General features: G+C 35.4%; 1 long non-coding RNA gene across 2 annotated transcripts in view; it reads left to right on the top strand.

Moving 5' to 3' along the window:
• Nucleotides 1–24,771, top strand: part of LOC142837383 (uncharacterized) — a 149,294-nt gene that overhangs the window by 104,458 nt on the left and 20,065 nt on the right. For both annotated transcript variants that reach the window (XR_012908265.1, XR_012908266.1), the window contains exon 4: nucleotides 9,941–10,115. This is a non-coding gene — a long non-coding RNA (uncharacterized LOC142837383). The remainder of the gene's footprint in view (nucleotides 1–9,940; nucleotides 10,116–24,771) is intronic.

Here is a 24,771-nt window from a genome sequence, read left to right as displayed (position 1 = left end):
CCTATAGCCATGACTTCAGCCAATTTACGGATGAAATAACGCACTACTTGTATCTGAATGAGAAATAGCTGATAGTCTTATACTATTGAAATTCAGTATTACAATCTCTCTCCTAATATACTGTGACGCATCACAATTACTTTGCACTATTTATATAAGTTTATATATTTGTACAAGGATGAGATTGACTATGCATAATTATATTTATACATTCATATTCACATATGTGTATACTTTCTTGATATAGTTTAGAATTTTATACACCAGTACTGCATTTATGTTATTTTACACTCAATTCTGATTCACACTTTAAAAATATATCTATACTAAAATTATCAGAATAGATCTTAGTATATAATAAAATTTGCACTGTCCCATAGGTAAATCAAATGAGACATTAGAACAGGAGTGAGAATGGGATGGGGACAAGAATCTCAAGAGATGGAGACAAGACAGGATTCTGATAACGTTTTGTTTATTCAAGTGAATAATCCAGGTAAATACAGGGTAAGGGAAATGAGGAAATTCTTCCTGTACATGGGTAACTAGGCAACTTATTGGCCACCTAACATGATCTATTGGTCAGGTGTAAAGACACAAACTCAACATATAGAACAGTCAGATTGTTCAGAACGTGGGAACAATGGATCAATAACTCCATGCAGAATTAGTATTTGACAGATAAGAACATGAGATGCCAAATGCAACATGGTGGAAGTGGGTTTTTTAGGGAGCAGTAAGTCTGCCTCGGGTTCTCCTTTTTATTTTTATTAATTTTTAGAAAGCCGAAAGTCACTTGAGGGGACTGTCTCTGTCTTAGTGTGGGGGAAGCTCCTATAGTCCTACCCTTACTCATCATAGGAAGACAGAACAGCTTTTGGTTCTGTTCCTGTCTTAGGTGGCATGCTTAACATAGGTATACGTCCTCCCATTTCACGTCTCTCGCTAACTAGCCCATCACACCAACTGTAAAGACAATTTTCATTGTACCTCATGTACGCTTGATCTTACCAATTAACCACTGTCATATTTATTTTACTGTTGGCCATGTCTAATTATGATAACGGACCTGTATAGTTTTTATTTTCTTGTATAGTTTACATATTAGTTGCCTCACACACCTGTTGTTTTAGAAATGCCATCAGCTTAAAAGAAAAAATCCTCACAAAACAAAAATTAATAAGCTAAGCTAGGATGCTAACAAGGGAATAAGATAGGGGACACATTTCCTGTGCCTCCATGACATTCATAAGGAGGGCAAAATAAAGTTTCTCTTAGGGTTTTTTTTTTTTGTATTTCCCAAATTGAAAAAAAAAAATACAATGAAAGAAAGCAAAAGTATACAGAAGCAAAGCACTTCTAAAACTATACCTGGTGATGCATGATGAACTGAATGTAAAGGTCACTTTCTTATCCAGGTACAGATTCTGACAGAATGTTTGAGAAGTGGGCAGAGAAAGTATGCTTTCATCTATGCTTGGTCTGCCAAGCAACTGTTTCTCAACTTGGTCTCTTCTGTCCCAGGAGGACCCTGCACGCTAGCCCAGTTGTGTTCTCAGAATTTCCTCCTTTCCCACTTATATTTGAAGCCAAAAGATGTTTTAACCATAAAATATGTATTTTTTGCATTTGGTCTGATATAAATTGATATATAATCAAGAATAAAAGAATCATAAAAATGATTACAATAAACATACAACTGTAGGTATAAAGAATCCTTTTTTTTCTTTTTCGAGACATGGTTTCTCTGTGGCTTTGAAGCCTGTCCTGGAACTAGCTCTGTAGACCAGGCTGGTCTCTTACTCACAGAGATACGCCTGCCTCTGCCTCCCGAGTGCTGGGATTAAAGGCGTGCACCACCATCGCCCGGCTGAAGAATACTTTCTAAAAATCCCTTAGGATCCGTAAATTTGTCCGCAAAAGTTTGTGCAATGTTGGAGGCATCTGAATCAGGAAATAATTTAGCAAATGTAAATCCTATATTATCATGTAAGTGATCAATGAGAGATTGAGCAAAGTCATTGTCCAAAAGATAAGCTTGAATAACCTTCCAATTATGTAAAGAATCATTGTAAACCAAATCAGTAATGCAAATACTAGTTCATTTCTAATCACAAGATTATTTGTTTTTGCAAAATAGAATTTTTTTCCAAACCACCCACCATTTTTTATTGAATACATCTGTCTCTGTCTGAACCCGAGCAGCTATTTGAGCTTTCTCTATCCAGACTTCATGAGGGTCTTTATGCCATTGTTCTATAAAGTGTTTTGTCTTCAAGGACGTATATAAACCTTTACCAGCCACAGAAGGAGTAGCAACAACAGCAATAAGATTATAAATTACAGCTATTATTATACTGAACAAGTGCTTTGGTCTTTTTAATATCTTTTTGAGGAATTCTACAATATTATCTAGAGGATTCTGAGCCCAAGAATGACCCAAGTAACTGGGAGCCAAATATGTGTATGCCGTTGTAATATCATAAGTGAATGATTATGAGGATTAAATTTATCAGAGGAATTAATACATAAATACAATTTACAATCATAACAGTTAATTCCAGTTATTAAATTGATTCTTCCAACAAAAAAGTACATATGGTAGTGGCACACAAGCAGTAACATTACTACTTCCTAATATGGGAAATTTGTAAGTAGAAGCTGATACTACTGTTGCAATAAATGAGCCATTTAAAAGCTGAATAGAGCTGGGCGATGGTGGCGCACGCCTTTAATCCCAGCACACGGGAGGCAGAGGCAGGCGGATCTCTGTGAGTTCGAGACCAGCCTGGTCTACAGAGCTAGTTCCAGGACAGGCTCCAAAGCCACAGAGAAACCCTGCCTCGAAAAACAAAAAAAAAAAAAAAAAAAAAAAAAAAAAAAAAAAATAAAAGCTGAATAGATTTCAAGGGAGCCACAATCTTCTGAATTGCAGTAGGGGTTGTGAGTACATCAATGTGATTATCGCTGGTTCTTCCATCTCCCCATGCCAGATGTCTTCCAGGTATCATTTCATTCTCAGCTCAATTCAACATGGTAACATTAAGCAAATCACAAGCGGTAATATTCCATTCAGAACAAGTGTTAATAAATTGACTATATGGGCCCAAATTGATCTATTTATTTTGAATTGTTTTGCCAAATTTGCCCAAATAAGTCTTCCAAATAAATGGCTGATATTTTTTTTTATTGAGAAAAGGAAAAAAAAACAAGTTTCCGCCTCCTCCCAGCCTCCCATTTCCCTCCCCCTCCTCCCACCCTTCTTCCCCTCCCCTACTCTTCTCCCCCTCCCTCTCTAGTCCAAAGAGCTGCACTTCTTCTCCTTCTTCTACTCCTATTATTCTTAGGTTTGGTCTTTTTATTGTGTCCCAAATTTCCTGAATGTTTTGTGATGAGAGTTTGTTGGACTTGCTGTTTTCTTTGATCAGTGTGTTTATTTTCTCTATGGTATCTTCAGAATCTGAGATTCTTTCTTCTAACTCTTGTATTCTGTTGGTTATGCTTGTTTCTGTAGTCTCTGTTTGTTTACTTAAATTTTCCATGTCCAGCCGGCCCTCTGTTTGTGTTTTCTTCTTTGCCTCCATTTCAGTTTTCAAGTCTTGAACTGTTTCCATTATCTGTTTGATTGTTTTTCCTTGGTTTTCTAGGGTATCATTCACTGATTTATTCAATTCTTCAAACTTTCTGTTATATTTCTCATCCAATTCTATAAGGGCATTCTTTACATGCTGTTTAAGGGCATCAATCACTTTCATGAAGTCAACCTTTTCTACTTCTTCTTGATTAAGGTGTTCATGTCCTCCCGTTGTGAGGTCGCTGGTTTCTGGTGGCTTTATGTTGCTTTTCAGATTGATGGGAGAATTCTTGCATTGGTGCCTCCCCATCTCTTCCTCCAAATGCTCCCCTATGGATCTTCTTTTACAGGATCAGGTCTCTTTGCCTACTGATGTACCTTCCCAGTGATGGCTCTCCCCAGTGATGACTCTCCCCAGTGATGGCTCTCCTGGTGCCAAGATCAGATCTCCGTGCCCAATGATGGCTCTCCCCAATGCTGGCTCTCCTGGCGCCGAGATCAGGTCTCCATGCTGGTTGGGTAGCTCGTAAACAAAGCGCCTACCTTGCTTGGTGCAGTCAGGATATTGAAACAAAGGAACTCCCACCCACTTGGTTACCCTGAGGATTCGGACCCAGCACCCAGACAGGCTGAGCTGGGTGATGTTATATGCCCAAAGAGGGCAGGGAGGCCGAAGTGGGGAGGGTTCTGGATGCAAGCCGGATGGGATAGGAAGAATGAGGCAGTATGCAGGGAGTAGAGGCCCTGCAGAGAGCCCAAGAAGGATATGGGTTTGAGGAACTTCTGAGTTCCCTGTCCCGGGCTGGCGCCGTGGGGTCAGAAACTCACCCCAATGGCTGATATTTTAACCATAATATATAAAATCAGAACATACAGGATATGATAATTCATAATATTCAATAGTATTGTCCCTGGTCTGATTAATGGACCATGCTGAAAATCTTTGAAGATGAGTAAGAGATCTACCTATTTTAATACCAGGTTTTAACCAATGATGTAATCTCACTGATAAACAGGGACAATTTCCAAACTTAATGGTTTTCTATCATCCATATAACTTATAAGAAGTCCAATAAAAATTATTCAGATCATCAAGTCTTTCCAAGGAGGAGAGAGGATACTTACAGTGATATACACTAAAAGATCAGTATCTCCCTAAAAGACAGTTTTAAACATAGGTGTACAAGGGACATAAGCACAATAACTTACAGTTGATACCTGAACAGAAGAGACAATTAACAGAGCACATACAGCCAGAAAAAATATTCAGCTGTAACAGGTCTTTTGAACTGCTGGACAATAATCTCACCATAGCGCACAAGATATTTCAGCTGACAACAAGTTGGTGATTGTGGTGAAGACTAATGTTGTCGGGATTATTCCCATAAAAATAATTTTACCATGGCCAATATTGGAATGTCTTCTTCAGGAGCCATAATTATCACTCATCCTGCAGAGAGACAATACCAAACCATCTCTCTTTCTCCATTAGCAATGCAGACTGCCATTCAGTATCTATGGCAATTTTTCTGCTAGTTCAACATTGTAGTATGAGCAAAATATTTCTCTACTCTAATTAATATCCTTTGGGACCAGATTTATGAAATTTAATATGTGTTAATGTAAAGTTACCCTAATTCTTCCAAATATCTCACATTAATTCCGTACCAAAATCTTCCTTTATGAGTTTCAATTTGCTGTTTTAAAAAGTAATGGACTTTAGTTTATCAAAATGGAATTTTATATTGAACATGTAGATGATTAGCATTAGTATGTAAATGTCCACATTCCTCCTGAACAAAGGAAAAAGCTACCAATGTTCCCCTATGGCATTTCCAAATTTTTAAATGTCAGATCTCCAGACATTTTGCATGTGATTATAGGTCATAACCTATTCAAAACGGCATTCTGAATATGCTTTTTAACTAATTTTACTTTTACCTGAGCTTCTGTGATAAGAAACTGAATTGTCTATATCCAAAGCACTAATTTTTTTTTTAATTTTTATTTTAATTTGCAAATTATAATAAATGGTGGCCCTAGTTTCAGCAGCCAATTGCAGTTTTTACTTTCAGATGGAATATCTTTTCTTCCTTTCCAATATCTATTAATATTTCCTGTTTCCTAAACTGATAGCATAGCTCATTATAACACACCTTGGCACTTTTATATACTAGGCATTTTAAGAAGTTATTTCCTTACTTCTTCTCTAATTACAGTTCTTGCTATTGTTTGTTTTAGTCGATCTAGGCATTCAATATAATGCTTACTAGATTTCTGGATAACTTTAATCCAAGAACCATAGTTCTCTGCCATTGGTCAAAGATGTTCCCATGCTTCCATGCCTATTTCTCTCAGTTATTCATATATTTCAGTTGGGGTATGAGCCTGCTGATTAGGGTTATCACTATGTCCACTTGCCTGTTAACATAGGAAAAATAATTTCCCTTAGCACAGGATTGTTGCTGACTGCATTAATTTGAGTTTTATCAAATAAAAAATCCATATTTGCCATTGCAAACATTTAGGCTCCTTTTTATCCATTTTGTCTAAATTATCTTTTAATAATACTTTCTCTTCTATCCCAATAACATTTGAACTCTAAAATCATAATACATCTAAAAAAAAGGCAGTTATAGAGACATTTCTTGGTCCAAAGACTTAATAGTAATCTTTAAGAGCCTCTCTATCATTTTTCTTATCTATAAAACATCGTTAATATATTCAAAAAACAATAACTTTTATTTTTAATATTTATCACTCATGCCTTAAATGCATATCTCATTTCATGCTAAGTGATTGTTTGTTCTGTGATCGCTGTTCTGGTTTACGAGGTTTAGAAGACACAGCAGGTTCCTGTGTTTCTCTTCCTCTTAATTATACTTCACATTAAATGTGCCTCTCTGAACAACTTCTTCGCTGAATCCTCTTGTTCCCGTCACACGTTGGGAATAAGAATGAGATGGGACAAGAGACACCAGAGATGGAGACAAGACAGGATTCTCATCAAGTCTTGTCTATTCAAGGGAATAATCCAGGTAAATATAGGGTAAGGGAAAGGAGAAAATTCTCCTTGTGTATATGGGTGACTATGCAACTTATTAGACAACCTAACTATGGTCAGGCATAAAGTCCCTAAGTGCAACATGAAGAAAAGTCAGAATGTTCACAAAATGGGAACAATGGAGTAATAACTCCTTGCAAAATTAGTATTTGACAGATAAGAACAACATGAGAAGCCAAGCACAACAGGATGTGCAAAACTGAATCAGCAAGCAGTAAGCCTCCCACAAAAATTATTATATTTTATTGTGTAGATATGATTGTATACATTAGTATTCCATACTGAATACACACTGTTGTGATTTTATATAACTAATTTAGCATTGACCTTTCTAATACAAAGGCCTATCAATATTACTGTACAGTAGAAAATGATTCTGTCTTCTTAGCCCCCCAAAATTTTTTAGTGACTTTTCTGCTAACTGTGATAATTTTAGAGAGTTTTCCATCTCTTTTTACATTCAATATGGGATGTCATTGTGCTTAGCAATTTTCATTTTGTTTTGCTTTCTTTTAATTTTAATAGGCATTTAAGTTTTGCTTTATAATACATTCATTTTATCTGTTTTTTAATGTAAGATGTTTCCTGTGGGTCTATGGATAAATATTTATGACAGAATTATAAATTATATTCCTTTAGAAATGTTGCAGATGAAGTTTAAGATTCCGTTACCACTATCTTCCTAACAATATGGAGTAGGCTCTATTGTATTTTGCAAATTTTTCTTTTTTGTCATTTACATAACTGTATTTCTAAAAAATATAAGAGTAAAAATTTAGACTTGTCTATGCATATGAAGCTAGTCACATCCCCTGTCAATCTAAATTGTAACAAAGTATGACATTTGAAATAGCTGGAAAAAATCAAACATTTTATCTTCATATGTTGTAATCCTATTATTTGCAAATTTGACATTAACATTTTAGGATGATTATAAGTAGAAATTATAGCTATATTCATGGTTTAAAATACTGACTCCCAGATCGTAATAGTGTAAACAATTTTTTAAATATTTTTTAAAGATAAACAGTAAAGCTTAATTTCATTTAATTCTTTGTAGTATTTTATGGGAGACTTCTGAATGTTGCTCTTATTTGATGTATGTGTGGAGTATATAAAAACAGCAGACACTGTAGTGATCTTACAGTTTTAGTTCAGAAAGTAGACAACAATTGTAGAATATGTATGAATGCAAAAGAAATAAAATCAGAGGACAGAAAATGGAAAGTAGATAGTTACATATAAAAACATCGGTGTCTACTCTAAATAATAACCCTTATGTTATTTTTTGCTTTTATGTTCAAAAACTAACAGACTCATAGAGGGATGTGTCTATGAACTGGTAATTTGAAATATTAACAACTGGATCTATTTATAATATATATGTGTGAAAAAACTGGTATACTAACATTACCATGTTTTCTCAGGACATGGAGCATATACAGTGAATGAAGGAATATCTAAGATTTACTTGCCTGTTTTCATACCACATGTGGCACATTTCAAGGTCATGGCATGCCATTATACTAGCACATAAAAATAGAGATTGATTGGTATTTATGTATGTGTACACTTGTATTATTGAATTTCCATTGTCTAAGTTTGTATATGTAATTGTTTCATTACAAAATCCAGAGAATGTTTTACTGTATTCCAAGGAACATTTTGAATGTAAAACATTATCAGAATGGCTTATATTATTTACAGAAATGATGAAAGGGGAAAGATAGATTTTCTCATGTATGATAGCTTTGAAATGATGCCCATGTGCTAGAAGAATGCTCCATATTCAAACACACACACACACACACACACAGACACACACAGACACACACAGACACACACACACACACACACACATATTTCCCTGAAGTCAGATATCACTGAAAAGAGAGAACATATATATGACCTAAGAATGGAATACTTATATTGGTGATTGCAGAGAAAATCTAGTTAAGGTAATGTGGTGTATTTTATCAAAATTTAAATGTTCATACAGTAATACCTTAAAACATGTCAAAAGTATTAGAGACCATTACTTTGAAATCAATGTCAAAACATGAACACATATGTGAAACACTAATAAAATCATGCATACAAATTTGAAATATGGAAATAATACATATATTGTGTTTTTTTCTAAATGAAAACATCACATTTTTGCAAAATTATAATGACATTGTTAGATACTATATACAATTTGTATATGTTTGGAACTGGGTTTTAAATAACATTTTTATTTAAAATATATCCTTATTATTTCATAATTTTTATGTAAAAATACATACATATTTAAATGTATTAAAAATTCTATAATTCATATATTTATTAATTCCATTTATTGATTTTGACTTGGCCCATTAGAAAATGCCAGCAAGAAGCTTCAATGAGAAGGCCAGAATCACAATCAGAAATATAAACCTGAGAGAGCTTGGAAAGGCATCCTAGACACAAAAACCAGAGGCAATTATGCCTTCATTTTAGCCAGTCTTTTGTTGGTGGCTTGCATCAGCTCCTTTAAGAGCAGTTTGCATGATGCAGCAATGGCAGAAAAAAAAACACCAATTTGAAATGCCTGCATCTTGTTGCTCATTCAAGAAGGCAAGCATTTAATTGGGTTTTGTAAGCATTGGGTTACAAACTGACTGCTCAATATCTTGACATAGATTCACAGCATACTAGAAGTTGGGGCAATGTACACAGCTTACAGATGAAGACTGTTCTTCACATATACATGAGACAGTACTATGAAAATTAATAAATTCTGGTATTGTTATATTCCCAGGATTATAGCTCTCAGGAACTTCTCCTGTCACCTGTGTAGCAAAGTACTTATTGCCTCCCAAACTTCTGCTTCTCTTTAAACATGTGAAATCCCTGTCTCAGCCTTGAATGCTCTGTATATGCCAGGAAGGTAATTCATCTCGGGTTTCAGTTACTGATAGAGATTAGGGGAATTCTGATATTTCTTCTCTCCTGGGAGTTGCATTGTGGGAATGGCTAAGACATTGCAGTTTTATTCATGAAACCTTAAAGTAACTGAATATTTCAACCAGTAAAGTAAGATCATAGTATCCTTACTTCTACCCATGAATCTTTGTTGTATTTATAAATCCATATTTATAGCCAATCCATAATATCATGCAGGATATGATCTTTCTTGGAAATCAATTATTTTTTTATGTCAGAGTTCTATTTTATATTACCCTTGAAAATAATTAAATGACCAGATTTCATTGATTTGGGGCATGCCATTTTTCTATGCTTTGAACCAGTGCAGATCTTATCTTGTGTCTTCTCAGATCCTAAACTTATGTCTGATAATAAAGCTGAGACTTGAAGACTTTGGTACTTTGGAACCAACAGGCAACTCTGAATCTGTTGGAATCTTTCTGCCATCATTTCAATACAACTGCATCTTGCTCTCTGCTGGGTTTTGTTGAAGACAAGAAACATCAGAACATAGTACTGAAACAAGTAAGTCTCTATAGAATTTTGTGCACATCATTGTGTTTATTCTCAACTAGTGACTTATTAGCATCTCTTAGGAGAGTCAAGTGATGCTCAAATATATGGGTATATCAATATGTCATCAGAATGCAGTTCATTTCTCCATGACTCTCTCAGAATGAGTTAAATTACTTTTCTATAAGTGTCATCACTTTGGTCTCAGGTTCCTGGCCACTAAGCAGTGAGGGGTATTCCTTCCAACGAGTCACCTTAATCATAATCATTTTAACTACTTGTTTTCTATCCTGATATTTTTGGCCACTATAGAAAACATATATCTGAAGATTCCTTGATAAATTTTTATCGTGCATGTTACTCAAGTGATTGAGGAATTTTGTCTTTGCTAATTTTATTTCATTAATATACAGTATAGCTTTAATCCACATCCATTGTAGTCAAGTCATTGAAGGTTCTAAATAGCATGAGATAGATTTCTGTTCTATAACGGCATAAGTATGTAGGAACTTCAAAATAAGGTTATTTCCATCACATTGTGAGTTGCAAACATATTTTTTTTTCTTTTCTTTCTTTTTTTTTTTTTGGCTCCCCGTTGGGGAATTGAACCCCCGTCTCCCCCATGACAGGTGGGGATACTAACCACTATACTAACGAGGAAAATAAGTTGCTAACATATTTTTAAATGGTCTATGAAGTGCAGTTTTGGAATGATATGCATGTGGTTGGCCAAGAAGCAAACTATTTAACACCTTACTGGCCCTTGAGCAAGAAAACTCTGATATCCCTAATTAATATGAATGGTTCAGATTTCATAATACTATCCAAAATTACTATGATGCATTTCAGTGCTTTCAATTATTTATGTAGGTTTATGAATGTGTATATCTGATGTTGCTTACATATATGTGTATGCTTGTGTACACTTCTCATGTCATACTTTAGAATTTCATTTGTGAGTACTGTATATAATTTCATACTTTTTCAGTTTGCTCCTTCAATAAAATATATGAACTACAAAATGTCTGAATAAATACAACTGCTTATTAGAATTATTTTATTTTGCAAATAGAAATGTATACATAACTTACATACACTCTATGCACATTGTGGCAATTATGTGTATCCATTTTTAGCATTATCCTTGTGTACTTGAAAGACTATCGGTATTATTGTATCATAGATTCAGATTATTTCTATTCTGAATCTAGTATTTTGCCTTGTCTGTTCTCCTAAGGGAAGGAAATTGAGGAAATTCTCCATCTGTGGTGAAATTACAGTTTGTGATGTCATTGTGCTAACCTCTTGTGTTTTTATTTAACTCTTTGTGGCATGCAAGATTTCTAAGTTTTTATTTCTAATACTTTTCATTTTATTAGAAGACACTTTAGTCACACAGATATCCTATTTTATATGACATGAAATTGTGTCTGACCTTTACTTGCCATATTTTCTGGCATTAGGAAAAATGGTGATTTGTGTGGTTTGAGAAGGTAGCAATGGAGGAAACATTGTAAGTTTTTGCTAGTTGAACAGATTGATAATTTTACAATATTGCTGTAATATGGGGATTTTTTCTGAGAGGTAGATCTAATGTTGCCTTTGGGTATAACAATAAAAATTTATAACAGAGTGAGAAACTATATTCCTTCATAGAATTTGCAGATGAAGATTCTGCTTCTTGGCTCATTACCTCCCTGGCCACATTGAATAGATTAGCTTCTTATATTGGATATTAGGATAAATATTAATAAATATTGATAAACTAAATTATGACTTTTGATGGAACTGGTGAAAGTAAAATATTGAGTGGATATTTTATATTCCTGCTTGCTGAAGTTTTGACCTTAAAAATGTAGGATATTGGAATGAAATAATAACTATATAAATGGGTTAAGTAACTGAATCTAAGATAATAATAGTAAAAGAAACTGTTAAAATAACCATATTTTAAGAGGAACAACCATATAACAAAATTTAGACAAATTCTCATGCTTTCTATACCTGGTATTCTTCAATAAGATTCTTGTTTGATGTTTGTGTGGATTATAAAAGAATGGTAAAGACACTGGCATCTGTATATTTTTAATCATTCTGTATCCAATCTAGTTTCTCTTTTTTGCTGTCTAGATCTTTCTTTATTGAACTTATATATGGTTCTTTGATAATGAGAGACAAATCTTAAACTTCCCTGTTAGTTGCAGTTTAACACTACACAGATTAACATATGTGTTACACAAGGCATTACTTGCTGGGTTCTCCTGTTATGGTTCCAAGAGAGTCTAACTTCATGCCTAAGGTATCAGGAAGTCCTTATTACCTCTGTAGTTCAGGGAAGTTGTTGGGTTAGTGCTGACTACTAGTAGACTGTTTCCCATTATTCATTAACCCCATTTAAGATTTCTATCAAGGACCTAATAAAAGAGCCATGCATGTGTTAATTAGAAGCACTCAGCCTAGAAGCTGGAGCTTATAAGAGCCATTTCTCTGTTTGCCCTAAGGATTGAGTTTAACCAAGGAAATGTCATCAAGAATTTTTTTTTTGTTTTGTCACTTTCTTAATACTTTTTTTTAAATATCTTATGTTGAATATCTGGCCCTTAGTAGGAGTGCCATTTGTAGGTAGAATATTTTATCCCACCAGATGGTTCCCAAATAACCATAGAAAGACTGTTGTTCATTATAAATGCTCTTTCAGTGGATTAGGCTTGTTACTGCTTCCACCCTAGATTGTAAACCCTTCTTTCCATCTCTAGGCTATGTCATGTGAATTATTAACTTTCTCATTATAACAAGTTCATGTCTTTTGTTCTGTAACATCTCACAATACTGAGACTCCTTTTTTTCTTGCCCAGATGACTTTAGTCTGGTTCTCTCAACTAAATTTCATACCTAGGTATGAGCCATGAAACTTATTTATTAAACCAGTCTATTAAATATATATTCACACTTTTTGTAGGAATATTGTTCACCATGGTTTTGACTATTTCATGCACACACACGCCCTTTCTATTGCATTTTATTTATAAGCCTACTGAGACACACATTTCCATTCTTGCCTCTATTTAATAAGTTTTTCGATGAAAATATGATTATAAAAATACTTAGGTAATATTATTTTGTGTGTATGTTTAGTTTAAAGTATCTGTAATTATTCCTTAAATAATTCATTTATAAAGCAGTGTATGCTAAATTTTATGCCACAGGTTTAGACTTAATCTGGAGCTGTCTTAATATATAGGATAAAATTTAGAATATATCATGTGCATTTGGAAGTATATCAACACGGAAAATTTGCTATGTACTCTCAAGAGATCATAAATATGACTCTACATTATTTGGTAATGAATATAAGGAGGGTAGGTGCCTCTGACTAAGAAGCTGTGAACGAATCAATTTCAAATAGCTTTGCAGTTAGATGCTATGCTAAGTTTAATTGAAGGACCAGTGTTTTAACTAGATCCATAAAACTGCTATGCGTAGTTTGAACTCAGAATATAGCAACATCTAAAATGTGCATTTTATATTCCCCAACTTTTATATGCAATGCTTTTTCCTAAAATATCCACTAAAATCTTTTGTCTTAGTTATGTGGCCTCTCCCATTTTGTGATATGAAGTAAACACATCAACACAATTTCAAAGAGTAAAATTTCCCTCACTAAAAATATTAAGATAAAGAAAACCTGGTAACAGGAAAGATTACAGTATTAATTTTTCTGTTTACTACATTTAATTATGTAAGTGAAATCAGAGTTTAATAATGCTAAGGTGTATGAAAATATTGGTTTTGGCTTTATGTGTGGTTTACTTGGTACTTTATAATGACACACAGATTAACACAGGTAATAAAATTCAATGTGTGCATTCCTTAGCTCCAGTATTAAATCTATCTGATTCTGAGTTTGCTTATAGAGGAGTTTACTTTATGTCACTCTTAGTCCATTGAAGGTGTAGGGATGATAAAGGAATAGTCCTGCCTTTTGCTCATTTCTGACGTTTGTATATCCATGGTCAGCAATAGAATTGAAAACTGGAGGAACATAGAGGACTGTATAATAAGTAGGAAGGAATGGTAATACAGTGAACTTTAGAACAGATAGCAATGTTGTATTTAGGTTACACTCGATTATGCTTCTTTATGTTTTGCTTTTAAGAATATACCCTGGACAGCATGGAAAAGTCCAGTCTTTAAAATGCTATTTAACACATGTAAACCTAGAATATATTTTTAGAACACTCATATTCAAAGGCGTGCATGCTGGTATTATCCGATTCCAAGACATAAGAACAGTATGGGGACAGGAAGTTCTCCAAGTATACAATGTCAGCTAGGCTAGACTGGCAAATCTCAGCCAAAGGAAAAACAAAACATATCTCAAATCTGCAGCTTTAATAAACAACTGAACCAATAAGTTACAAATAATCTATTTTTAAAAACATCTGCATCTACCCAGTATTTTAATAATATATAAGTCTCAGGGTGCTGGCTGACATGTTTGTCCATACTTAAGAGAAATGGTGGAAATTAAAATGGAAATCAACAAGAGAAACAGATGAGTTGTGAGGTCCAAGGAATATGTGATCTGCCTCAAATTTATTATTCAATGTTCTTATGTATCCCAATCTAAAATGTGGGGAAGAGGAATACCAGAGAATTCCTTGCCATGATAAAAAGATTTAACAAAATAATCTTCTACCCACATCTCCAAATATCAAATAAAAACACCTTAGATCAAAATTCAATTTTATCTTAGCAAAACAGTCACCCACCATAGGTCAAAAAATACGGTTGTGTAACCTTGAAGAAGCTAAACTCGGACTGAACTCTTTTTAATTTAATTATAATGAAACAGGACAAAGAGCTTTTTGTGTCTTAGATTTTATTCTTCGACTTTATATAACTAGTTATCATAGGTATACACGATGTGTCATGAATTCCCTGTCTTGTTTGCCTAGATGGAGAAAAAACTTATCCATCATTTATTATTAGACTCTATTTAAAAAGGGTTAAGAAAGAATGTGTAACTTGATTTCAGAACCATCTGAGCCAAATTTCCATTGAGATTTCACAAATATCTTGATATAGGCAAGCCAATAATGCCTATAAATTCAAATGTTCCTATACCTACAATACTTCCCTCTTATCAGCTTCTCATGGCTAAAAGCTAAACCTGAGTGTACATTGTTCCAAGCAAGGCAGACTGTTCCTGATATCTCTATGAGACGGATCCCATGGAAATTTGAGAAGTCAAGTTTTTTAAGACAATATGCACTAGAGGGTTTAAATAATGTAACCATATGCTATTTTAGCAGCAATATTACATATTCTGTTGCTTCCTATTAAGGCCTTCACTACATAGTTATTTTGTTTTATTTTGTTCATACTTTAATCATTGTCTTTTTTGTTAGTAATCAATTTTTGCTTTTTTTCTTTTATCTTTTTCTATGTTGTGTATAATAAGTTTGATTCCTTTTAAAATAAGAATCCCAAACAAAAGCATCAAGATCTCTTCTGAAACCCGAGGATTGATTGTGTACAACTTTATTCTAAACCCCCGACTGAAGAAGCTTATATGATGTAGCACATTTCCTTTGCTTTTCCGGTAGACAGTGAGCATATGCTTGAAAAGTCATATGCCTGCAACCAGGATGCTGAACACCTAACTGGGAATCCATGGTAGTTGAGAGCAGATATCTGGAAAAAAGAGACAATTTTTGTAAATTATAATGCACGGGGAGAAGAATATGAAGTTTTTGAATTCCATCCATATTGAAGAAGATGAATATTTTTACAAATTAGTATAGGTAATTGTCAGGAGCCATTTTCCCCAAAAGTATAGTGGGGACCATTGTCCTGGGGATGTTTGCAGAGAGCCCTACACCCCAATTGTATTGAGAACTGTTTGTTGGCAGAGCCCACCCCACACCCAACTATCTTGAAAGCTATCTGTTAGCAGAACCTGCCCCACATTCCAACTATCTAGAGAACTGTTTGTGGTTGGAATCACAAAAGAAATGATTCAGCTTGCATAGAGAACACTAGGTGTGTTGACTCGTGACCTCCTGACCAACTCCTGACCAAGTGTCGACTTGTGACCTTTGCTGCAAGATCCCTTCCTGCCCTTGCCATGCCCCTGCCCCCCATCCCAACCCAAATTCCTCATCCAGGGGCTATATAAGCCACAACTATTACGCTAATAAACGGAGGCTTTGAAAACAGATTTTGCTTGGCCTCCTTCCTCTTTCCCACCCATGTCTTTTCAGATAGCGCCTCTTCAGGACCCTGGAATAACTGGGTTACAACCCTAGAATAACTGACCCGCTGGGCGATTACAGATGATATCTGGAAGAAAGTACTTTTCAACTGAAAAGAATATATTATATATAGCCTAATTAAAGCTTTACTACTTTACAAACAAATTAAAATATGAGATTTCTGTGGGCCAGCAATAGAAAAGAACAATTTTAGTTCTAGTGTTTCTCCCTCAGTGGAGGCTGATTTTTGTCTGGGAAAGTGAAACGGTAACATGCTTTAGCGAATGCAACTTTAACCTGGCTAGAATGAAACTATAGCATTCGAAAGAGAATCACCACTGCTTAGAATGCTGTCAGAGTCCTTTTGAGAGTGCCAGGTAAAGTTTCTGAGCAGGAACTTGTGACAGAATGAAGAAGAAACATGGCCACAGTGACTGACACACAGAAAAATCACAAAGGTTTATAAAAAGAAATTTTAGTATATTTTACATGTTTTCTTCATCAATGTATCACAAAATAATTATTATAGTTATTGGATCATAAAAAACAAATTTAATCTTGATTTATAAGTCTGAATGATGATTTTTTTAAATTATTTTACCATTTTCATTATCTTTTTATAGAATCCTTTTTCTAGTTAGTGTTTCCTCCCTGTATGGAATTAACTTATTTTTATTTTAATTTAATTATTTTCTTTTGTTATTTTCCAACATGACTGCAGCCTCTACTCTGCCTCCTATTCCACCCCTACATTTGGACAACCTCTTGCTCTGTTTCTCCACTGTATTCTCACAGTAGGAAGGAGGTTTCTCATGGACACCAGGAAAGCTTGGCATAACAACTTGTCCTAGCACTAGGCATCTCTCTATATATTTAGGCAGATAAATGCAAATCTGCAGGAGAAACAAGTTTCTAAGTATCAGCCATAGCTACAGGGATAAATCATTCTCTCACTGCCAACTATCCCAAAAATAGACCAAGCATCACAGACGTCACAGATAAGTAGATAAACTGGTGGATCCCATGAAGCCACCATGGTTTTGGTATACCTCACAGTAATTTCTGAAAGTCATTCAAAGTTTGTCATCTTTCTCTCTTGATTTATGATTTCATATGATTAATTTCTTCTGGATACAACATATATCCCAAATATTCAAAAGACAGCTGCTTTTTTTTTCCTTTCACTGGGGAAAGTACTAACCCTGCAGGGACAGGATTAAGCTGAAGTTGACAAGATATTTCAAACAAACTAGTTCCTTTATAAGGACAAACAAGTAATCATCCTTTAATGGATGATATAAACTTGTTGAAATTGATCTCTAATAATTTGTGTAGCCTGAGAAACAGAATTCAGGCATAATGTAAATATTTTTGCCATATCCTGAATCAAGATATTCCAATGATATCTTCGTATGGATTGTTAAAATTAACAAGTGAAACACTAAATGCTATATGCAAATGTTTGACAATTATGATGAACCCGGAGAAAAAGTTATAAAAGCAATCTTTTAAATCGTAAACAATATTACAGGTTTCTTTCATTATGGAAGATTGAGAAGGCAATGGAAGCAGTAATTACTCTAATTAACTCTTCCTGAATCTTATATCATTCTCCAATTTCTAGATTTCAGTTTTAGTGATAATGTATATAAATATTTTTTCATGTAAAGAAGAAGTCATAGCTAGGAACTGATTATATGAGTCCAATATCTGAAGATATGCAAATGTAATCAGAAATATTACCTTTCATTCTAACTGGTCTCAATGCAAATGTAATAACTGCAATAGTATTGTCATATGCTTGCTATTCCTCTCTCAAATGTCCAGCTTCTGTATCTCCTGTTAATCTCTTTGATTAGTATGCCATCATAAAACAATTCATCAGGTCCTGATTAAATTTATATTAGTCTTCAGTCTGCTATCCAGGAGACAAAAGTTTATTCCAAGCATTCTTTTTTTTACAATACTGTTTGTTCTAGCTAACTCTTTTTTATTTATTTTTAATTAAAAATTTCCACTTCTTTCTATTCCCATTTCTCTCCCCCTCTCTCGATCCCCTCTCCCTCCATCTCCAGTTCTAAGATCAGTCAGGTTTTCCTGCCTGTGGGAAGTCCAAGGTCCTCCTCCCTCCATCCAGGTCTAGGAAGGTGAGCATCCAAACAGACTAGGCTCCCAGAAAGCCAGGAAAGAGTAGAATCAAAACCCAGTGCCATTGTCCTTGGCTTCTCAGTCAGACCTCCTCGTCAGCCACATTCAGAGTCCAGGTTTAATCACATGCTCCATTATTCCCAGTCCAGCTGACTTGGTGAGCTCCCATTAGATAAGCCCCACCTTCTCAGTGGGTGGGGGCAGCCCTCATGATCCTTACTTCCTTGCTCATGTCCTCCCTCCTTTTGCTCCTCATTTGGACCTTGGGAGCTCAGTCCAGTGCACCAATGTGGGTCTCTGTCTCTAGCCTCATATATCGCCAGATGAAAGGTCTACGGTGATATGCAAGATATTCATCAGTATGGCTATAGTATAGGGCCTTTTCAGGCTCCCTCTCCTCAGCTGCCCAAGGATCTAGCTGGGGACATCTCCATGGACACCTGGGAACCCCTCTAGAGTCAAGTCTCTTGCCAACCCTGACATGGCTTCCTTAATTAAGATATATACTTCCCTGCTCTCATATCCACCCTTCCTCCATCCCAACAGTCCCATTCCCAGAAGCTCTCCCCATCCTGCCCTTATCACTTTTCTCTCTCAATCTCCCCTTACTCCCACCTCTCCCCCACCCCAACGTTTCCAATTTTTGTATTCCAGGCATTCTTTCCAGTTGAATTTACTTGGGCATATGCTGCTATTTCAAAATTTAATTGCTAATTTCTTTTTATATGAAGTCCCTCACCAGTAAGCATATGAAAAGAGATGGGAATGTGTTGGATCATATTTTTCCCATCTGTGGTCCAACAATTTTTCTGAATTTTGGTTTTCCACAACAGATAGTCTCCATTTGAAGACAAACTATGTCCAGGTTGCTTTTAATTCTTTGAGTTGTTCGAATGGGCTCAGGGCACCTAAGTTATTGTTTTTCCTGCACACATCTTTGCTCTATTGCTAATAACATTTGTGCTCTCTCTCCTCAGTTGGTACCTTCTCTGAAACTAGCTTGCTGAAGAGATATACAACTAAATCTGAGTGTTTGCAGTACTCCAGGAGGTCTTTACACCATTGATTGCTCTAAACCAGCCCTGTGTAGGAAGAGGAGTGCTTTTCTGATAAGAGGAGATATACAAACTTTCCTAATTCTGTGAAAGTGATATTACTATATCTCTTAAAACTTTTTGCTCCTGCTTAATTTTTCACCAATTTCTACTTCTCGGCATTCCTCACCAGAAGCAAAGGACTTCAGTGCTCCTTATTCTTTTACTTAGTGCCTTCGTCCTATAGCTCTCTAAGCACAGGATGATCATAATCACACAGTACTATAAATGTTTCCTCATCTAACAGCTCCTGTGAAGGACAGGAGTGTCCTGTCTCACTTCTGACCATTGCAGGGGGAACTACTTTTTACTCATCATGGTGCAAATCCAAATATACCTTATAAGTACCCACGAATTAATAGAATACTTTATGCTGATTTAAGGTTATAATGGTCTTGGATTTTCACCTCAGTTTTTGTGTTTCCAAGATATCATCCTTGGAAAATCAAAGGCAGAGCTGCTCTACAAATTCTAAAAATTTCTGTTCTTGAAACTGTTACACATGGGCTGCTCTAGCTTTTAAAATATCTATAAGTGGACCTTGGGAGCTCAGTCCAGTGCTATGGTGTGGTTCTCTGTCTCTATTTCCATCTATCCCCTGTAGAAATTTCTATGGTGATATTCAAGATAGTAATCAGTGAGTATGGGACAAGGCCAGTTTAGACACCCTCTCCTCTACTGACCAGGGTCTTAGCTGGGGACATCTCCATGGATACCTTGGAACCCCTCTAGAGCCAAGCCTCTTGCCAACCTCAAATTGGCTCCCTTAATTAAGATATCTTCTTACCTACTCCCATATCCGTTTTTCCTCTATTTTAACCACCCCACTTTCCCAAGCTTTCCACAAACCTTCCCTTCTCTTTTCTCACTTCTTCTCCCCATCCTCCACCCACATGCTACCAACTTTTGCCTGATAATCTTGTCTGATCCAGTTTCCAGGAGGAACTATATATGTTTTTCTTTGGGTTCACATTATTACTTAACTTCTCTAGAATCATGAACTATAGGCTCAATATCCTTTGCTTATTGCTAGAATCCAACAATGAGTGAGTACATATCTTATTAATATATTTGGGTCTGGGTTATCTCACTCAGGATAGTGTTTTCTATTTCCAACCATTTGCATGCAAATTTTAAAATGTCATTCTTTCTAAACCACGGAGTACTACTCTAATTTGCTGATGTGCCACATTTTCTTTATCTCTTCTTCCATTGAGGGGCATCTAGGTTGTTTCCAGGTTTTGACTATTACAAATAATGCTATTATAAACATAGTTGACCAAATGCTTTTGTAGTATGATTGGGCATCTCTTGTCTATATTCCCTAGATTGGTATTGCTGGATCCTGAGGTAGGGTGTTTCCCAATTTTCAGAGAAACTTCTACACTGATTTCCAAAGTGGTTGTACACGTTTGCATTCCCACAAACAATGGATGAGTGTTTCTTTTAATTCACATCCTCTCCAGCATATGTTATCAATGGTTTTTTTTTTATTTTAACATTCTGACAGGTGTAAGATGGTATCCTAAAATTGTTTTGATTTCCATTTCCCTGATCACTAAGGAAATTGAACATGACCTTAAGTATTTTTGGCCATTTGAAATTCTTTTTTGAGAATTCTCTGTTCAGTTTAGTACCACATTTTTTAAATAAATTATTTAGAATTTTAATGTCCTGTTTGCAGAGTTATTTATGTATTTTGGAGTTTAGACCTGTGTCTGATGTGTGGTTGGTGAAGATTTTCTCCCATTCAGTAGGCTGCCTTTTTGTCTTAATGACTGTGCCCTTTGCTTTATAAAAACTTCCCAGTTTGTTTAATTTTAGCTTCTTTGTTAAAAATCAGGTGTTCATACATTTGTGCATTAATATCTGGGACTTTGATTCTATTCCATTAGTCATTGTCTCTGTTTTTATTTACATAACAACCTGTTTTCATTACTGTAGCTCTGTGATAGAGTTTGATGTCAGGGATGGTAATGCCACTAGAAGTTCCTTTATTGTATAGCATTGTTTTGACTATCATGGGTGTTTGTTTTTCCATATAAGCTTTATTATTGTTCTCTCAAGGTCTATGAAGAATTATGCTATGATTTTATGGGGATTGCATTGAAAGTATAGATTTCCTTTGGAAGAATTGCCATTTTTATAATGTTGATTCTATGAATCCATGAGCATGGGAGATTCTTCCATTTCCTGGTATTCTCTTCAAATTCTTTCTTCAAAGTTTTAAAGTCCTTGTCAAATAGATCTTTCACTTACTTGATTAGTGTTACCCCAAGATACTTTATGCTATTTGTGGCTGTGGTGAAAGGTGATGTTTCTCTGTTTTTCCTCACTGCTTCTTTATCCTTTCTGTATAGGAATGTCCCTGATTTTTTTAATTGATCTTGTATCCTGCCACATCACTGAAGGTATTTTTCTGCTATAGTATTTCTTTGGTAGAGTTTTGCGGGTCACTTATGTACACTATCATATCATCTGCAAATAACGAAAGTTTGACTTCTTCCTTTCTAATTTGAATCTCCTTGAACCCCTTATGTTGTTTTATTGCTATTGCTAGTGGAATTGCTTTGAGTTTCTCTCCATTCAATTTGATGTGAGCTGTGACTGTAGTCAGCACCACGAAGTGTTTGTCCATCCACTTAGACAGTGTGCCTGATGTATTGTGGGCTCACCAATTCCAGCTGAACAGGGACTGAACAAGCATGGGATGCAACTGCACTCTGAATACGGCTGACAATTGGGGCAGACTGAGATGCCAATGATAATGGCACTGGGATTTGTCTCTAATGCATGTGCTGGCTTTTTGTCATCCTAGTCTATTTGGATGCACAGATTTCTAAACCTGGAGGGAGGGGGGAGGGCCTGGATTTCCCACAGGACAGGGAACCCTGCCCTCTCTTAGGACTGGAAGGGGAGGGGTAATTGGAGGGAAATGGTAGGAGGGGGAAGCAGAAATTTTGAATGATTTTATTTATACAGTAATAATAAAAATGTTAAGATATCTCCAAGCAATTGCATAGTAAGTTAACTACTAATTTTCTACCCCATTTCAAATTTATTTACAACTATAATCCCATGTTATTCAACCCATGTTCACTTTTAATTTTTTTCCAATCACTTATTCTTTACTTAACAGCTGTGGTATTCTCCACTTGCAGTATCTATAATTCTATACCACTATACTCAAGCTTCACATCTAAGGAGCCATCGCTCAGGGTCTTTACTGAACTATTCCCAGTTGGGATTAAGATTAAGATAGGAATTAACAGAAGAACATATATAGATTTTGTAGGGCATCCAGTGAATATTGTGATCTTTCTCAAGTTTATTATTCATAGTTCTTATGAACCTCAATATAAAATTGGGTGTGAGGCAAGACTTCCTTGCCATGATACAAAGACCAAACAAAGTAATTTCATCCACACATCTCCAAACAGAAAGTAACCACACACTAGGCAAAATACTCTTTTGTCTTGGCACAATGTTCTGTAGTAACACTTTAGGTCAAAGCATCCTAACTTATACCCTTGAAGGTGCAAGAGTAGGTCTGAACTCTCTGACCTTTAGACACATTGAAAAGGATTCATATAAGCACATGCGAACTCATGAATTGCAAGTAATAGAACAAACTACTTAATTCTTGTGGTATATCAAAAATTCAGAAAACCCCATCATGCATAACGGCAGGATTAATGATGCCTGATCCTTATTGGAGTGAGATCACTGCGAAAGAACATTGGATGTTTTTTCAAGGACGTTTACCAAAATTGGCTACTAATGTTCCAGTAGGTAGATTCATACTGAATGACGTACAAGTTGCTTAAATGAACTGAGTTGTCATTAAAGAGAGAACAGAATGCAGTCTTCTGATATAATAGTGATTTTGGAAATTGGGCAGTTGTTTTAAAATTGGGATGTGATAGATTTTTTTCCTAATAATATTTGTATATTAATAAAGGAGGATCAATTTTCAACTGTCTGAAGAGATACCAAATTGCCAACCGAGCAGGAATTATATGAGCAAGGGAGGTTGAATATCTTCAGAAACTTACATAGAACAGAACCAAGATCATGGGAAATCATGAACTCTATACCAACTGCTATGAAGTCTGTTTTCCACTGATCTAGGCTATCTGCTTGTGGGAGATAGAAGTGTAGTCGGTCAGTTTAAGGAGCTGGGAGGGAGAACAGGACTCATTTCTGGTACAAGATCTAATTTTTGGAGAAAATTCCATAAGTATGGATGTCTAACTCTTTTTGATAAGGTAGGGTTTGAAGTGCCTCAGCTTAATATGTCAAGCCCCATGGGGGGCCTATTTTTGAGAGGAATTGATGAGGATGGACTGTGGGGAGGCAAGCATGGGGAAGGAGAGTCTGTGGGAGAAATTTATTCAGAATGTAAAATGAATGAAGAGAAAGTAAAAAGAAAGCAATTGCATAAATCCCATTTTATCAGTGATTCATTCATATTATCTCGTTTAAATAAAGAACTAACATTTAAAAAGAGACCAGCAGAGACACTGGCACATGCATATTAATAAACATATATATATATATATATAAACACCGTCTATCTAGAGTATTTTCTTGTCCTGACCTTTCTTTACTGAATATCTGCATTGTTCTTTGATTAGATGAGACAAATATTAAACTACAATATTGTTTGCAATTTAACACTGCTCATAGTAAAGCACGTCTTGTTGCATGGCATTTGGAGCTGGCTCCTCACCTTTGGGTCCCTTTGACCTGAGCTTCATGGCTGAGGTCTCAGGGAGCCATGATTATCACTGCACCTCTGGGACATAATTGGGTCCATTCTTACACTGATTAGCATACAGCCTATTGTTAATAAACATTATAAAGTATTTGGATGAAGGAACACTTAATAGAATTATGTTCCTGGTAGTCACCAGCACCCAGCTCATAAAACATCTCTTAAAGAGCCATAACTCTCTTTTCCCCTTGCATTATCGTAGCTGAACAAAAAAAAAAAACTTATTCAAAGCCACATTTGATTCAATTTTTTGATTGCTTAAAAACTTTAAGATATCTATTTTTATTTGTTTTATGATAATTAGGTTACCCCCATCAGAATGTCATTAGTAGACGGAGTATGTTTCCCTCTAGACAGTTCCTGAGTAAGCATAGAGAAAATTATTACTATTT

Source organism: Microtus pennsylvanicus, chromosome 18 (genome assembly GCF_037038515.1).
Source record: "Microtus pennsylvanicus isolate mMicPen1 chromosome 18, mMicPen1.hap1, whole genome shotgun sequence".
Classification (NCBI taxonomy): Eukaryota; Metazoa; Chordata; class Mammalia; order Rodentia; family Cricetidae; genus Microtus; species Microtus pennsylvanicus.
The sequence above is the reverse complement of the archived record's forward strand: the minus strand, read 5'-3'. Positions and strand labels throughout refer to the sequence as shown.